The 14,952-nt window shown below is 44.4% G+C and overlaps 1 protein-coding gene across 1 annotated transcript in view; it reads left to right on the top strand.

Annotated features, from left to right (window-relative positions):
- CCDC25 (coiled-coil domain containing 25) overlaps window positions 1-12,898 on the top strand; it is a 61,275-nt gene extending 48,377 nt beyond the window's left edge. Inside the window, exons 9-10 of the transcript XR_009519936.1 lie at window positions 243-426; window positions 11,454-12,898. The gene's annotated coding sequence lies outside the window, so the exon portion shown is untranslated. The remainder of the gene's footprint in view (window positions 1-242; window positions 427-11,453) is intronic.
- Window positions 12,899-14,952: the final 2,054 nt, after the last annotated feature.

The raw sequence follows: 14,952 nt of genomic DNA, 5'->3' as shown, positions 1-14,952 counted from the left end.
ATGACATTTTCCTGATCTACCAGTCCAGCAGACTTGTCAAAATGAGGCTTAGAGAACGTGTATTGGCTCCAAGTCATTGCTCTACTGTTTCTTAAAGAGCATAAAGCAGGCTTTTGGTTTCCATGGTTTTGTCGGAGATTGAGGGCAAGCCCACCAAGCCTATAGTTGTGGGAAATCGCCTTCGACCTTTGAAAAATCAGAACTATGTTTTCTGACCTGTTGCTTTCCATGATTTCTCCAAGTTCTCAAACAGCATTGAGAGACCCCCCCTTCGCAAGTTTTCAATACCTGGAGTGTCCTTGATCTGGACCAGGAAGTTAGGACTTGGAGAGAATCAGAGGCAACTAATTCCCTAAAACAAGGAAGGCATTTTACTGCAGAGATGCGAAGAGGACAAAGCTCTTAAAGATTGGCTTCCAGAAAGTGGTAGGTGAAGTAATTTTAAGAAATTGGCAATAGGCGCGGTATTAAGAATTTGAGAGCGGAAGGCCAAGGTTGAGATAGTCCCTGGAGTAATGAAAAGCGTGCTATTATGGGAAAAGGGATCAGATTGCCGAAGAAGTGGCAGAGTTAGAATGATTTCGTAGTCGGTCCATTTAGCATGGAATGATAACTTTCTCCACCAGCCAACTCCCAGCCAAGGAACAGGAGAGGAGAGAGAAGACAGGACAGTCTGGGGCGGAGGGGTAAACTGAGAAGAGTTGAGGCCATTGGCAAGGGCAGCATCTAAAGTGCTGAGGGGCTCCAGCCCTCAGGGGAAGGAAATCAGACGGCATGAAAGTGGAGTGGGCGGGGGAGACGGGACAGGAGATGTGACTGGGGGTCTGCAGAGAGCTGAGTGGGTTATGGTTATGGTAGGAAAGGGAAGCCACCAAGCGTGAGGCCGGGAGGATGGACACAGAGTAGGGTGATGACGTGGCCTGGGGAAGGGATGCTGCGTGCCGCTGAAGACGGACCCAGGGTTGATGTCAGGGTGGGAGCAGGCTCGGGGGGGGCATCCCCAGGCAGGCGAGCTCCACGGACCAGGTCAGGGCACCAGGCCCACATTAGGTGCCAGAGCCACTGGAGTTGAAGAGGAAAGTGCCAGAAACAGATGAACTTCAAAGGAGGAGCAGGGGATGGTGATGCGTTCGGGGCCTGGAGGTCTCAGCAGAGAATGAGGCAGAGTTCCCTGCATGGCCATAGAGTGTGATGGCAGTGGGAGATGACCCCATGGGACAGGGGAGAACCACTTTGGCTAAGGAGGAGGGTGAAGGAGAGAAAGGGTTTGAGAGTGAACGAAAATTCGCTGTGACAAAGCTGGAAGGTCGGGGCTTCGTGACAGCAGTTCCAGGAGTCAACCTTTCAGGAGGGGGGCGGAGGCCGGTTGGTGAGTTGCAGGATGTAGCAGGGGAGCTGATGGATGGTTTTTCAAAGAGAGCTTTGTGGATAATAGAGCTGAAGGCACCAAGAGTTGGGAGGCCTGAGACTTCCCTGGTGGTCCAGTGGTTAACTCTTCGCCTTCCAATACAGGGTGTGTGTGTTCGATTCCCTGGTCGGGGAGCTAAGATCCCTCATGGCCGAAAAACCAAAACATAAGACAGAAACAATATTATAATAAATTCAATAAAGACTTTAAAAATGGTCCACATCAAAAAAAAAAAAATCTTTAAAAAAGAGTTGGCAGCCCTCTGTGAGGGCCAGGAGTGACCTTGCTGAAACCTCAAACTACCCTATGGTAGTTCATGAATACGATCTCCCTTTTAGAGATGTGAAGCCCAGGGTAGATGTGAACAAAAACAATGGGCGCCCTGCACCCAGGGCCTGCCTGTGTCTTTATTCAATTTCACGACCAAAGAGCACCTGCCCCAATGGGAGGAGGTCATTACCAGGGCAGGTCACCCATTCAGCACAGTTCCTGCCAGCTTTCCCAGGGCAGATGAAATGTCTAAGACCTTTAACAGCATGGATGGGCTACCAAATTCAAATAGAAACCAGCACACAAATACATGTTCAACTACTGTCTACAAATTTAATAGTCGTCTGCCATCCTTATGCTTAGATTTAGCATACAAACATTTCATCTCAAACTTCTAAGTTAGCAATGCTCATTGATTATTGAGAAATTGGACTCATTTGTAAACTATTTGAGTTAATCAAAGCCAAAGAACCGCTGAATCATCCCTGAATTAAGTTTGAGCTCCAGAGTCCTGAGTATTCCTGGCAAGACACCCAGTCTCACTGATTTTTGTCTCATCAGAGGCCACCACTAATCCCAATTAGTGACTGATCTTTCATCAGTCATTGCCAAAGGTCAGAACTGACCACCAAACTCCAGGGCCTTTATGAGCAATAAGCCAGCCCCATCCCCATCCGTGCTTTATTTTTTAATTTATTTTTTGCTTTTTTTTTTTTTTAATCTCTTGCTTTATTTTTCTCCACAGCACTCATCACCATCTGCCACACTATCTATTTTTTGTATCTGTTTCTTGGGCCCCAGCCCACATAGGCTCCATAAGGGCAGGGGTTTTTGTTAACTCTGTACCCCAATATCTAGAACAGGGCCTGACTCAGAGTGAGCATGCAATGCATATTTGCTGAATGAATGACACTTCCCAAAGTGAAGTTTAAAAACAGCTTCCAAATTTTACAGCAAATCCAAATATATATTTAATGGGTTTATGTTTAATTAAATACATTTTACTGCATTTAGGAAATTTCCTGGATGTCCAATGGTTAGGGCTCTGCGTTTCCAGTGCAGGGGGCATGAGTTCAATCCTTGGTTGGGGAACTAAGATCCCATAAGCCACGTGGCATGGCCAAAAAAAAATTTATTGCATTTAATGTAAGATGGGCTGGAGCTTCCAAAAAAGGTAACAGGGACTTGGATGGTTTTTAAGTGGCCTTGTTCATGAAGCTGGGAAGTACCTTAGAGGTCAGCCAGAACAGAGATATGCCCTGATTTGATTATCCAGGCAGAGGCTGGACTGAATCAGGGTCCTAGGCCTGTACTCTTTCTGCAGCCCACCCCCACTCCCAAAGTGGGTGGAGGATGTGGTGAGTGTCTTAGAGGGCTTGCGATGAAACCAATGATGCTTAATGTGTGGGGTCACCTCACTTGCACAGACCCCCTTCCAAGGTCTGTGTCTAATTTTGCATTTGTAATGTTATGCACCTTTTCCTAAAGAGGGCCTCCTGGTAAACGGTATCAGCTTCAGGCTGCCCCAAACTGGGAGCTACCCAGTCGTAGGCACAAAAGAATGGCCTACCCTCACCCCCCCTGCCACACACATCCATACATGACTGACCTGCCTCCCAGGCCCACCAGGCCCCAAACTTGGAGAACGAGGCAAGATTCCCAACCAGGGCTTAGGAAAGACCTGCAACGACCTGATTGGAGAGGTTGAAAATGGGCCTGTTTTGGGGGAGAAATCCCTCCTCTTCCCAGAGGTTTGGGGGGGGGGTGATGACCTTTGGCCTTGCTGGAGAGATCCAGGAAGGGGCAGGACCTGACTAGGGCTGGGATTGAGACAGGAGGGGAGTGGGCAGGGCACAACCTTTAAAAGAATGACATATGAATAAACTGTTGAGGACCGAATAGGCGCAAGGTGGCGGAAGATTTGACTTGCAGTAGACCTTGAGCCTAATTATACACTATCGTAATACATTAGCATATGCTAAGTGACACACCCAAGGGCACTGTGACAATTCCAAGGCCTACCATAAAAGGCCAAAAAGTGGGCGGTGGCCCAATTCCTGGAAATTCCTATCCCTTCTTTAAGGTAGTTGGAATAATCCTCCCACTCATTAGCCTATGAAATTACCCAGCCCATAAAAACTAACCACCCTGGGCTTCCCTGGTGGCGCAGTGGTTGAGAGTCCGCCTGCCAGTGCAGGGGACGCAGGTTCATGCCCCGGTCTGGGAGGATCCCACATGCCGCGGAGCAGCTGGGCCCGTGAGCCATGGCCGCTGAGCCTGCGCATCTGGAGCCTGTGCTCTGCAACGGGAGAGGCCACAACAGCGAGAGGCCCGCGTACTGCAAAAAAAAAACTACCCCATATTTCAGGGCCTCTCTCACCTTCTAAGATGACCTACACTCTGTCTATGGGGCCTATATATCTCTCTCGATAAATCTACTTCTTATCACTTTACCTCTCAGTGAATTCCTTCTGCGACAAGACATAAAGAACCTGAGCTTCATTAAGTCCTGAGACCAGGTGTGCAATTTCAGCTGGGAGGTTGTGAGTTTGAGTCCCAGTCTAGGGTGTGCAGTTTCAGCATGGTGGGGAGAGAACAGGGTCCTGCCTAGGGTGCCTATTCCCTCCATACACACCCCAAAAGAGGGTCTGGGAAGACCTGAGCCTAAAGCTCCCATGAAGGACAAAGTGGAAACCTGGGCCCGGAGAGCGTGTGCACGGCTCTGGCTCCACGCAGCTCCTGCTACTCACTGGACTCTTCTGCTGCCTTGGGCAAGGCTGGAGCCTGGGCCTCCAGCATCAGGACCGTCTGGCCCTTCTTGATTCTCAATTGACAGAGAGGGTTAGGTGTCCTTCCTTACCCAGCTGAAGCTCCGCCTTTGAGCACCAAGTGTCTCCTGTCACCTCCATAACCTCCCCAGCTGCTGCTCTCTCCTGGGGAAGAGCCCTGGCCCCTCTCTTCCTTTGACCTGGCCGACTCCTGCTTATCCTTGAAGACTTAGCTCAAATATCTCCAGGAAGCCATCTTTAGGCTGAGTCACCTGCTTTTCCTCTCTATTCCCTGGTTCTTTGCAATGACCTGTATGTTTCCACTTCTCAAAGTAAATTGTAAGCAATTACTCGTTCCCAGAGAGTAAGGACTGTGTCTTTTATCTCTTATTTCCCAAGACGTTTTGATGGCAGAAATCCTAAATAAGCGAGGAGGGTTGGCTATTTAAAGGCAGCTGGGAATGGAGACAGTTTGTAATTGACTACATTTGCTTCTCCAATTGCAAAGAGAAGCTACTTCACCTGCAAGAAGAAATGCACATTGTTCCATTCTGGGAGATTTTTAGGACATGGAGTTTTTGAAGACAGAAACAGGGTAATAAACAACAGACATTTACTAAGCACCTCCTATATATAGTGCCAAATATAGTGTTGTTTAATCCTTAAGGCCCCTTCGCTATTATGCACATTAAACAGATGAGAAGACCGAGACCTTCAGAAGTAAAGTGGTTTGCTCAGCATCACCCAGCCTAGGCGTCATCTCCATTCTGAGAAGTATCATCATTACCCCTCCCGTCTCTCCCTGTGTGGATAGGATCAAGCTTGCTGCTGTCTCTGTCTTCAAAAACTCCACGTCCTGAAAATCTCCCAGAATGGAACAACCTGCATTTCTTCTTGCAGGTGAAGTAGCTTTTCTTCGCATTAAAATACTTTCTAAGATATGACATTCCAAACATAACGATCTTCTATTAATGTCCTGACACTGTTGGATCTCTGAGCTTAGCTGATTTAGAGTGAGGGAAAGTGATTATACTTTCGCTTTCCAAAGAAGAACATAGGAATTTTTTTCTGTGTTTCTGAAGTTAGTTATAAGAGTACGGACACCTTACTTCAAAGAAGGGGAGAGAAGATAAGGGCGTAAGCTTTCTTTTTTTTTTTTTTTGTGGTACGCGGGCCTCTCACTGCTGTGGCCTCTCCCATTGCGGGGCAACAGGCTCCGGACGCGCAGGCTCGGCAGCCATGGCTCATGGGCCCAGCCACTCCGCGGCATGTGGGATCCTCCCGGACCGGGGCACGAACCCATGTCCCCTGCATTGGCAGGCGGACTCCCAACCACTGAGCCACCGGGGAAGCCCAAGATTTTTGCTTTTATACAGTCATCTAGGTGTTTTGAAATTCTGATTAGTCCTAAAGGAGAGTGGAGAGACGTGGAGCACGCACCCCCAGTCCTTCTGTCTTCAGCTGGTGAAAAGCTGAAGCTTACATATCTGGTATTGCATCTTTTGTGGTGTAAATGAATCATTCCACTGTTCTCTATACTTTTCCCAAGAAATACTTCCCCACTCCCCTGGGGGTCTAGAGTTTTACCATTGATCCAACCTAGGTTTTGAAAACAGTAGAGCTGGAATGGGAGTTCCTCAAACTTCTGGTCTCTAGGTCTCTGTTATGAGTCACAGGACTCCCAAATTCATTTGAAATCCATTCTTTCCCTGGAAAAGGTCTTTACTGCTGGTCTAATGTTTTAGGGAACATTTTTCTCAGTCCAGATGAATTAGATAAATGTTCGCCTGGGACACCTGACCTTTCCAGGCACTGCCTAAGGATTTGGGAAGTAGATGACTTTTCCCAAAGACACTCCTGAAGTTGACAAGTGACTAGATGAAAAAGCGCCCTGAGAGCTCAGAGGAGGGGGCAATTTAGTAGCCTGGGGCAGGGAAGTTTCCACAAGAAGGTGGCATTTGATCTGGGATTCAAAGGATCACTTCAAACATACCAGGTTGTGGAGGAGTGTTCTGGGCAGAGGGTCTGCCATAGAACCAAGGCCATAGGGGCAGAGGACCTTGCAATCAGATAATCCATGAGTCAAGGGCTTGGCCCAGCGTTGAGTACTTGGTGCCCATCAATGTCTGTGGTCATAATAGAACCTGAGGGAGGGTCTGGGGAGGCAGGACTGAGGGGTGTGACTGGGGAGGAGAATAACAAGGAAGACTTGAGACAGACAGACAGACAGGCAGACGCAACCAAGTGCCACGATAAGGTTCAGGCAGTGGAGGGACATGGTCAGAGCTGCGTTTTATACTTCTTAAATGTGGTTTATTTCTCGAGTAGTTAATACTATTGCATGGTTTGAAATAAAAATTATGTTAAAAGATCTACATTGAAAAGTCTTATCCTCTTGCCTGACTGCATCTATCCTTTCTCCCATGCCCAGCTGCCCTAGGTTACCCCTTTTATTAGTTGTTTTTTAGGGGGGGGTATCATTCTATATATATATCCTATATATATATCCATTCTATATATAGATCATCTATATATATATTTATCTATATATCCATCTACATCTCTATACCTGTATCTGTGTCTACGTCTCTATGGAGCTCTGTAATTCTATCTTGGACCACTTTCAACTTTGCAGAAAGGTTGCAACAGTACTACAGAGAACGCACATGTACCTCTTCATCTCCGTTTATTTTTAATCTATCTTCTATCTATCTACCTATCTGTCTATCTACCTATCTATCTGTCTTTCTATCTACCTACCTACCTATCTATCTATCAAACCATGAATTCACACTGATACTTCAATTTCAATCCATACTACAGGGTTTATTCTTGCACTTCCCATTTTCATATTTACACCTACTTTCTCTGTCAGTGAGAAACCTGACTCCCATTACCATCGATTTATTTGCTTATTTGCTCAATCTTATGCATATAGGCAACCACTGGGTTTTCCCTGCCATCTGCTCTAAATACCATTTTTGTGTGACTCACCATTACTGGCCATCTCAGCCAGTGTACACACACACACACACGTAAATATTTTTATATTTCTTTTTAAGGAATTGGCTCATACAATTGTGAGGGTTGGTTGGCAAGTTTGAAGTCTGCAGGGCAGTCTGGCAGGCTGGAGATCCAGGCAAGAGTTGAAGTTGCAATCTTGAGTCAGAAGGAGACAAGTTGGTAGAGGGGGTGGGGTGAGGGAGACGGTGAGACTAACTGGCCAGATGGTGTTGCTAGGAATGAATACGTTTCCTATTGTTTGTGAGGTTTGGGCTAATTTGGGGAAAGTGTGTGTATGGAGTGGAGGTGAGGGAGCAGAACCCTAGAATGGAATTGTTTGGGAAGCTGCTTTACTTACCATTCACCTTATCGTGCCTGTCTACTATTATCTTTTGAACCATAAAAACCAAATTATGTCGTAAAGTAAATAAGACGGGCTTATCTTGTTCCCAAAGGCGATATGGAGCTCCCCCAAATCAGGATGTCAAGAAGGACATTAAGGGGACAGAAAACAAAAAATACAAGTGACTATGAAACATATAAAGAGCTGATCAACTTTACTCATAATAGAAGAAATGCACATTTAAGCTGCACAGAGGAATCATTTCTATTCCACAGAAAAAAAGCCAGAAGTTTGACCACATTTTTTTTTTTTTTTTTTTTTTTTGCCGTACGCGGGCCTCTCACTGTTGTGGCCTCTCCAGTTGCGGAGCACAGGCTCCGGACGCGCAGGCTCAGCGGCCATGGTTCACGGGCCCAGCCGCTCCGCGTCATGTGGGATCCTCCCGAACCGGGGCACGAACCCATGTCCCCTGCATCAGCAGGCGGACTCTCAACCACTGCGCCACCAGGGAAGCCCTGACCACATTTTTTAATTCTAATACTTCTAGAAGACAAAAGGTAGAATATACAAAAAGGCAGAACTTATCTCAACCCCTGAGTTGGATTTTGGATCCCAGGAGACTTTGCATCACGCACACTAGAACGTGGTGGGCTGGCTGGGAGAGGAAAACCTGCTCACTTAGTGTTCTTTCTGTGCCCTGCATGGTTTTCTGTTCCTGCGTCTCTCTGTCAGTGCTACTCTTTCTCCCCCACCTTGCTACCTTATTCATTTATCAGTATATTGATAAATATTTATTGATCACCTACTGTGTGCCAAGCACCATTTTAAGTGTTTGAGATACTCCAGCGACTAAAACTGAGAACGATTCCTGCCTGGCCTCATGAAGCTTCTAGTCAAATTGACTCTTTTCTCCTCCCTCTCTCTTTCTCCCTCGTAAATTCTGTTTCCTCATGGTTTCTGCTTCCTCAAACTCTGGTTTATCAGGCCCCTTCACGGCCCTATGTCCTCATGAGTCTCTTGACATCCTGATGGATGTTAGTGTTATCCCTAATCTTCTACTATTACAAATAGTGCTGCATTGAACAGCCTTGAACACGTTATCTTTTCATATTTATGCCAGTGTGTCTTTGGGATAGATCCCTAGAAATGGGTTTCTGAGTCAAATGTTTTTACACACAGACTTACATGCTAAGTCCACAGTAAGTGATAAATATTACATGGTAGTAAAGTATCAAATGTATGTTGGTAGATATTGCCAAGTTGCTCTCCAAAGAGGTTATATGGTTTTTGTGGCTTTTCAGTCCTTTTCTATGACCCTCTCATAACTTTTTGGACCTCTCCCCTCTATCCTCCACCCATCCTGAACTAGTCTCCTTCAGAGTGTTCTTTCTGCCAAAATTTATTACCAACTCAAATCTCTTTTCTCTCTCTAGTTATCCTGAAAATACAAAAGCAAAATGAAACCTAATATACAACTGCATTTTGAGTTGGAGGCTTAACCACACTGAGAGTAATTATTTTAAATGACCTAAACATAGTAATTTGACTGTACACCCTTAGTGGGGAATACCTTAGGATAAAAAGAACTCTAAAAGATCTTAAACTCTTTTCACCAATCATATTGTTTGCAATAGTATTGGTTTTGTTAGTCTGAAACTATTAAACATATAGTAAGGTAGAGTAAATAATCATTTTGATGTGGTTAGGAATCAAGATCTTTAGCTTAAGAGAAAAAGGATAAAAATATGAAATCAAAGAAGTTAAGTAAAATTATATACTTCTAAATTTGGATTGGAAGTATATATACTCCAGAAGTTTTTCCTCTCTGTTAAAAACAAACAAACAAAAAAAGTAACTGTTCTTTCTTTCTTGTCCTCTAACTCTTTCCTTTATTTGTCTTCTTTTCTCTTGTTCAACAATTCACCCCTAAAGCCATGAGGTGCAGCTGAGGAAGAGGTGCACGCTTGGGGGGGATCAGGATAGGGGAGCCCTGGGGTGCAGAGGGTGTCCCTGCGGAAGAGTGGGCTGCCAGCGTGTGGTCAGAGCCAACTGGGACGAGGATGGTGCCTGTGTGGAGGAGCAGCCTGGCGCTGGGTGTTGGAGCATGGGCGGATGAGGAGAGTGCCCATGGGGACAGTCAGTGGCTGCAGCCTGGAATGGGTGTCAGAGCCCCAGTAGGGTGGGGAGAGGGCTTGCCATAGGAGAGGAAGTGGAAGCAGCTATGGGACGCTGTGGGAAATTGGCCAAATGAATAAACATATTATGGATAATGGGAGTGATTGCCTAACCCCCCGGAGAAAGATGTTACAAATGCAGAAGGAGGGAAAGCAGAATGGACCCTGTAGTGTTGGATCGGAATTGAACTCACTATTTCCCACAAATAGATATAGACATAGAGACAAATATAGATGTGTGTGTACGTGTACAAGTTTAATCTCCCCGAGCTCTGTCCACTGATAGAAGTCCTGTGAATGAAGATGCCCCATAAAGCAATAAGCCGTTTTAGCATCCTGATCTTGGTTTCTAAGTATTATTCTACAGTAAAGGAAACTGTGTTCTTTGGAGAAATGACTTATTTCACAGCTGGGACAGGCAAAGTACAAGATGAGCCTGGAATACAATGGGTACAAGTCAGAGAGACACAGAAGCTAGTCTGAAGGGGCACGTACTGGCCATATCTGGGACAATTTGAGCCTCAAAGTCAACAGTGATCACAATGGATAATAACCCATGGAATAAAATAGGAAATCTAGAGTCCATATTGATATAAATATGTAAATGAAAGAATTGAAAGTTTGGCAAAGAATAGGGTATTTACATAGTTTCAAAGTACTTTTCCAAGAAATACTTAGTAATTACAAAGACGGAAAGAATTATTTTACAATGGAGAAGCCTAGCAGCTACCACCTTAACCAAGCGATCAAAATGAACATCATTTGTAATGCAACAAACTGAAGTTGTGTGTCACCTAATAAGATGCAATGAGAACCCAGCCTCACTTCCATGTTGTTTTTGCCCTGGATGCACAACCTGAATCTAATCATGAGAAAACATTAGACAAACACAAACTGTAGGACATTCCACAAAACAGCTGCCCTATAATTTTCAAATATTCCAAAGGCATGAATTTTGCGGAAAGATGGGGAACTGTTCTAGATGGAAGGAGACTAGAGAAACACGAGAGCTAAATGCAATGCGTAATTCTAAACTGGATCTTTTTGTTTAACCCTGGTAAAACTTGAATGTGTATAAACACGGCATGGTAGTAAAGATTAACGTGCATTTCCTCATTTTGATGGTTGTACTGTGCATATGGAGGAAAATGTTTTTGTTTGTTGGAAATACCAACAAAAAGTATTTGAGGGTTATGGGACATTCGTGGTAATAATTTACTCTCAAAAGGTTTTTGCTGGGGTGTGGGGAGTTCTTTGTACTTCACTTGCAACTTTTTCATAAGTTTGATTTGTTTTCAAAAACTAAAACAAGATAGCACTTATATAATAAATGCATATATATGTATATGTGTGTGTGTGTGTGTATATATATATATATATTTCCTAGTTCTACCCATTAAAGAGACTCAGAAGCAATGATCCACCAGTAGCACTGAGTGCCTCCTGTGTGCAGATTATGAATTCTAAATACCATTTTCCACCAACAGGAATCAGAGTTCCTAAAAGAGTGTTGGATTACAGATCCAAGACAGGAAATATACAAGATAAGCCAAGAACATTTTGTCATTCCTGAAAGCAAGGAAACTACCAAAGATTACTGAAGTTGGGGCAGAAGAATTCAGGAACTAAGCTGGGGAGGCCCAAAATGGGACCATTTGAACACAAGTAAGAGTAAAAAGTGCAATAGGTTGAAACACATCAAAATTGTTACAACCCATGAGTTCATGATAATAATAGGAATAATAAAAAGAACTCACAGATCATTTTTGGGTGATATAGTGGGGGAACCAATTCATTCTGAAAACAAAAGGAAGGGGATCAAGAATTCCATCTGCCTTTCTTATAGGAACTACACCTCCAGGTAATCATTATTTGAGGAGAAAAAAATTCTCTCTGAAAGAATCCAGCTGGTAAGTGAAGATGCAGTACTAGAATCATGACTCTGCAAAGCCCTTATGAGCCGATGGACCTACTCATCAGTGTTCAGTCACATCACAGCAAGAGAGGCCGGGAGACATTACATATCTCCTAATGGCACAACATCACCTCCAAAGTATTCTTGCTTAAAGATCGCACCTTGCATCTATAGATCTATCCATTTACAAGAAATAAATGGAGCAGGGGAATGATTTTTAAAAATATGACCAGCATAATCCATAATGTGGGAAACCCTATAGGAAAAATGACCTGGCTTCTTCAACAAAGAACGTTTACAAGGAAAAAGAAGGAGCAGGAACCTATAGATTCAAAGAGACTTAGGAGACATGTCAGTCAAACGCTGCAGGCACATTTGGGGGAAATTTGAGCACTGGCTGAATATTTGATGATATTATGGATTTGCTCCAAAACAATCCATTTGTGGGGATGAAAGAAGTGTAGCCATGAGTCAAGTTTTTTAAAAGGTCTGGATGATCAGATCTGAGTAGTAGTTCATTGCTCTCTACTTTTGTTATGCTTTAAATTTTCACTATAAATATTTCTAAATGTCACTAAACTCCATAGTTTCTGCCTAGGTTGTTCTGGCTCTGGTCCCTCCCCTAGCCTGCCGCCTACCACATCCAAGGAGAGCAGGAGGTCCTCTGTGTCAACAGTGTCTCCTTTAACAGAAAACCTTCCTCTCCCTCTGTCCAACGATAAATGAGCAGAAACAAGAGAAGAGGTGGATGAGGTGGGTAGTGTAGGGTCTTGAACTTAGAGCCTCCAATAGCAAACATGGGGTGGGGGATAAATTGGGAATTTGGGATTAACAGATACACGCTACTACATATAAAATACATAGGCAACAAGGACCTACTGTACAGCACAGGGAACTATATTCAGTACCTTGTAATAACCTATAATGGAAAAGAATCTGAAAAAGAATAGATATAAGTAACTGAATATATATATATGTATAACGGAATCACTTTGCTATATACCTGAAACACTGTAAATCAACTATACTTCAATAAAAACAATTTAAAATAAATAAATATAGCGTTAACTGCTCCCCCCCTCCCCCCGCCAAAAAAAAAGTAAAGAGTGCTTGTGAGGCTCAAATGTCTGAAAAATTACATATGAAAGAGCCTGTATGTAGAAAATGATATGCAAATGTAAGGCGAGATTGTTTTTATTTTCAATTCCTTCTCCTAAACAGAATTTTTCTTGGCCCCATGCTATAGAAATATAGGAACAGGAGGATGGGGGAATTGTTCAGGCCTAAGAGAAGGCTCTCTTCGATTTTCTGCAACCACATACCACTGAATTTGCTGACCTGGGGATCCTGGCGTCTGTGTCCTAGGGTGGAGCTGCCTGGACCAGCCCATCAACCGCGGGCAGGGAGAGAGACCTGGAAGGAGGAGAGGAAGTGGGGGCAGGGGGTGGGATCTTGTCCGAGTGATGAAGTATGTGAATGAGAGTTGGCTGGAACCAGGCATCAGCACTAGGTTGGCCACGCCGTTGACGCAGCTGGACTGTGTGGCTCTAGCCCTGCGCCGACACCCCACGCCTCTAGGCACATTTTGGAGGGCATTTTGGGAAGCCGAGCAGCTGCCCACCTGACAAAAATGCTCCACTGCTCCTCTGGATCTGGGGGAATCCGAGGCCGGGCAGGTGAGTCTGAGCTGGCCTCCGTGGGACTCGAAGCACCCCCTGCCCCAGCACTGAATCTCAGCACTGTCCAAAGAGGTACATGGTTGGAGCTTCTTGGACCCAATGGGGTACCTTGAAGAGAAAACCAGGGTGGCATGCAACCCAAGTGGGTGTGTGGAGGCCACAGCACCTGGGCAGGAGGCCAGGCCCTTGTTCAGTCCTGCTTCTTCCTGGCCTGGTCACTTATTCCGCTTCCCTGGGCCCCAGTTACTCTAGGTCTTGAATAGGGTCCAGAAACCTTTTGTAAAATCTTCTCAGGTGACTCTGATGATCACACAGGTTAGAAACCATGAACTCATCCAAATGGTCAATAATCTTCTGACTTTGGTTTTTGGAATCTGCTCCTGCCTGATCTTTTGCTTTTCTCTGAACTGTGTTCATTTAATTAAAAAAAAAAAATACACACACACACACACACACACACACACACACACACATATATACACACACAAACTATATATATATATACACACACACATATATATATACATACACACACGCACACACACACGCACACATATATATATGGATGGATAGGAAGTGTTCATTCAAGGGGGGAAGAAAGGAAAACTGACATTTCTTGAGGAGAGAGTCTGTTCTGTGCTGGGTACTTTACCAATGTCATCTCTGTGTTGCCTGCCCAGAAGACAACTGTAGACTATAGACGTACTTTCAAGCAACTTGCCTTTCTCCCTTTTCCTGACTCTGAAATGCAAGGGCTACTCCGCTAGGGATCTCCTCACATTCTAAGAGGGGGAAATGAGAATGGGAACTCACATCTATTTTTTAGTCTTTTATTAACATTTAATTTTTTTATGCTAAAACAATGTATAAAGGGAATATCTGTATGTGTTTTTTTAAGTCCGTAATGAAAAATAGTGAGAGTTTATCTCTCGCCACATTCCAAAAATTGTCCCCCTACCCATTGCCCAGACAACCACTTTCACCCACTTCTTTTGGTAGTTATCCCTATAATATAAAACTTATATGCTAACACTGCATTTTTCTCAATGTATCAGTTTTAGGCATAGTGTATTTACTGACTTTTCTGTTATGATAGTATGTGAAGTATTAGCTTTCTCATTGCCACCTCCACCTGTTGTCTCCCCATCCTCTCCATATGGTTGAATCACTATTTTTTAAAAAATTTTAAAAAATTAATTAATTTTATTTTTGGCTGTGTTGGGTCTTCATTGCTGCGTGCAGGCTTCTCATTGTGGTGGCTTCTCTTGTTGCAGAGCACGGGCTCTAGGCACTCGGGCTTCAGTAGTTGTGATGCACGGCTCATTTGCTCAGTGGCATGTGGGATCTGCCTGGACTAGGGCTCAAACCCATGTCCCCTGCATTGGCAGGAGG

This window comes from Delphinus delphis, chromosome 6 (assembly GCF_949987515.2).
Source record: "Delphinus delphis chromosome 6, mDelDel1.2, whole genome shotgun sequence".
NCBI lineage: Eukaryota > Metazoa > Chordata > Mammalia > Artiodactyla > Delphinidae > Delphinus > Delphinus delphis.
Note: the sequence above shows the minus strand (reverse complement) of the source record. Positions and strands in the feature narration are given on the sequence as shown.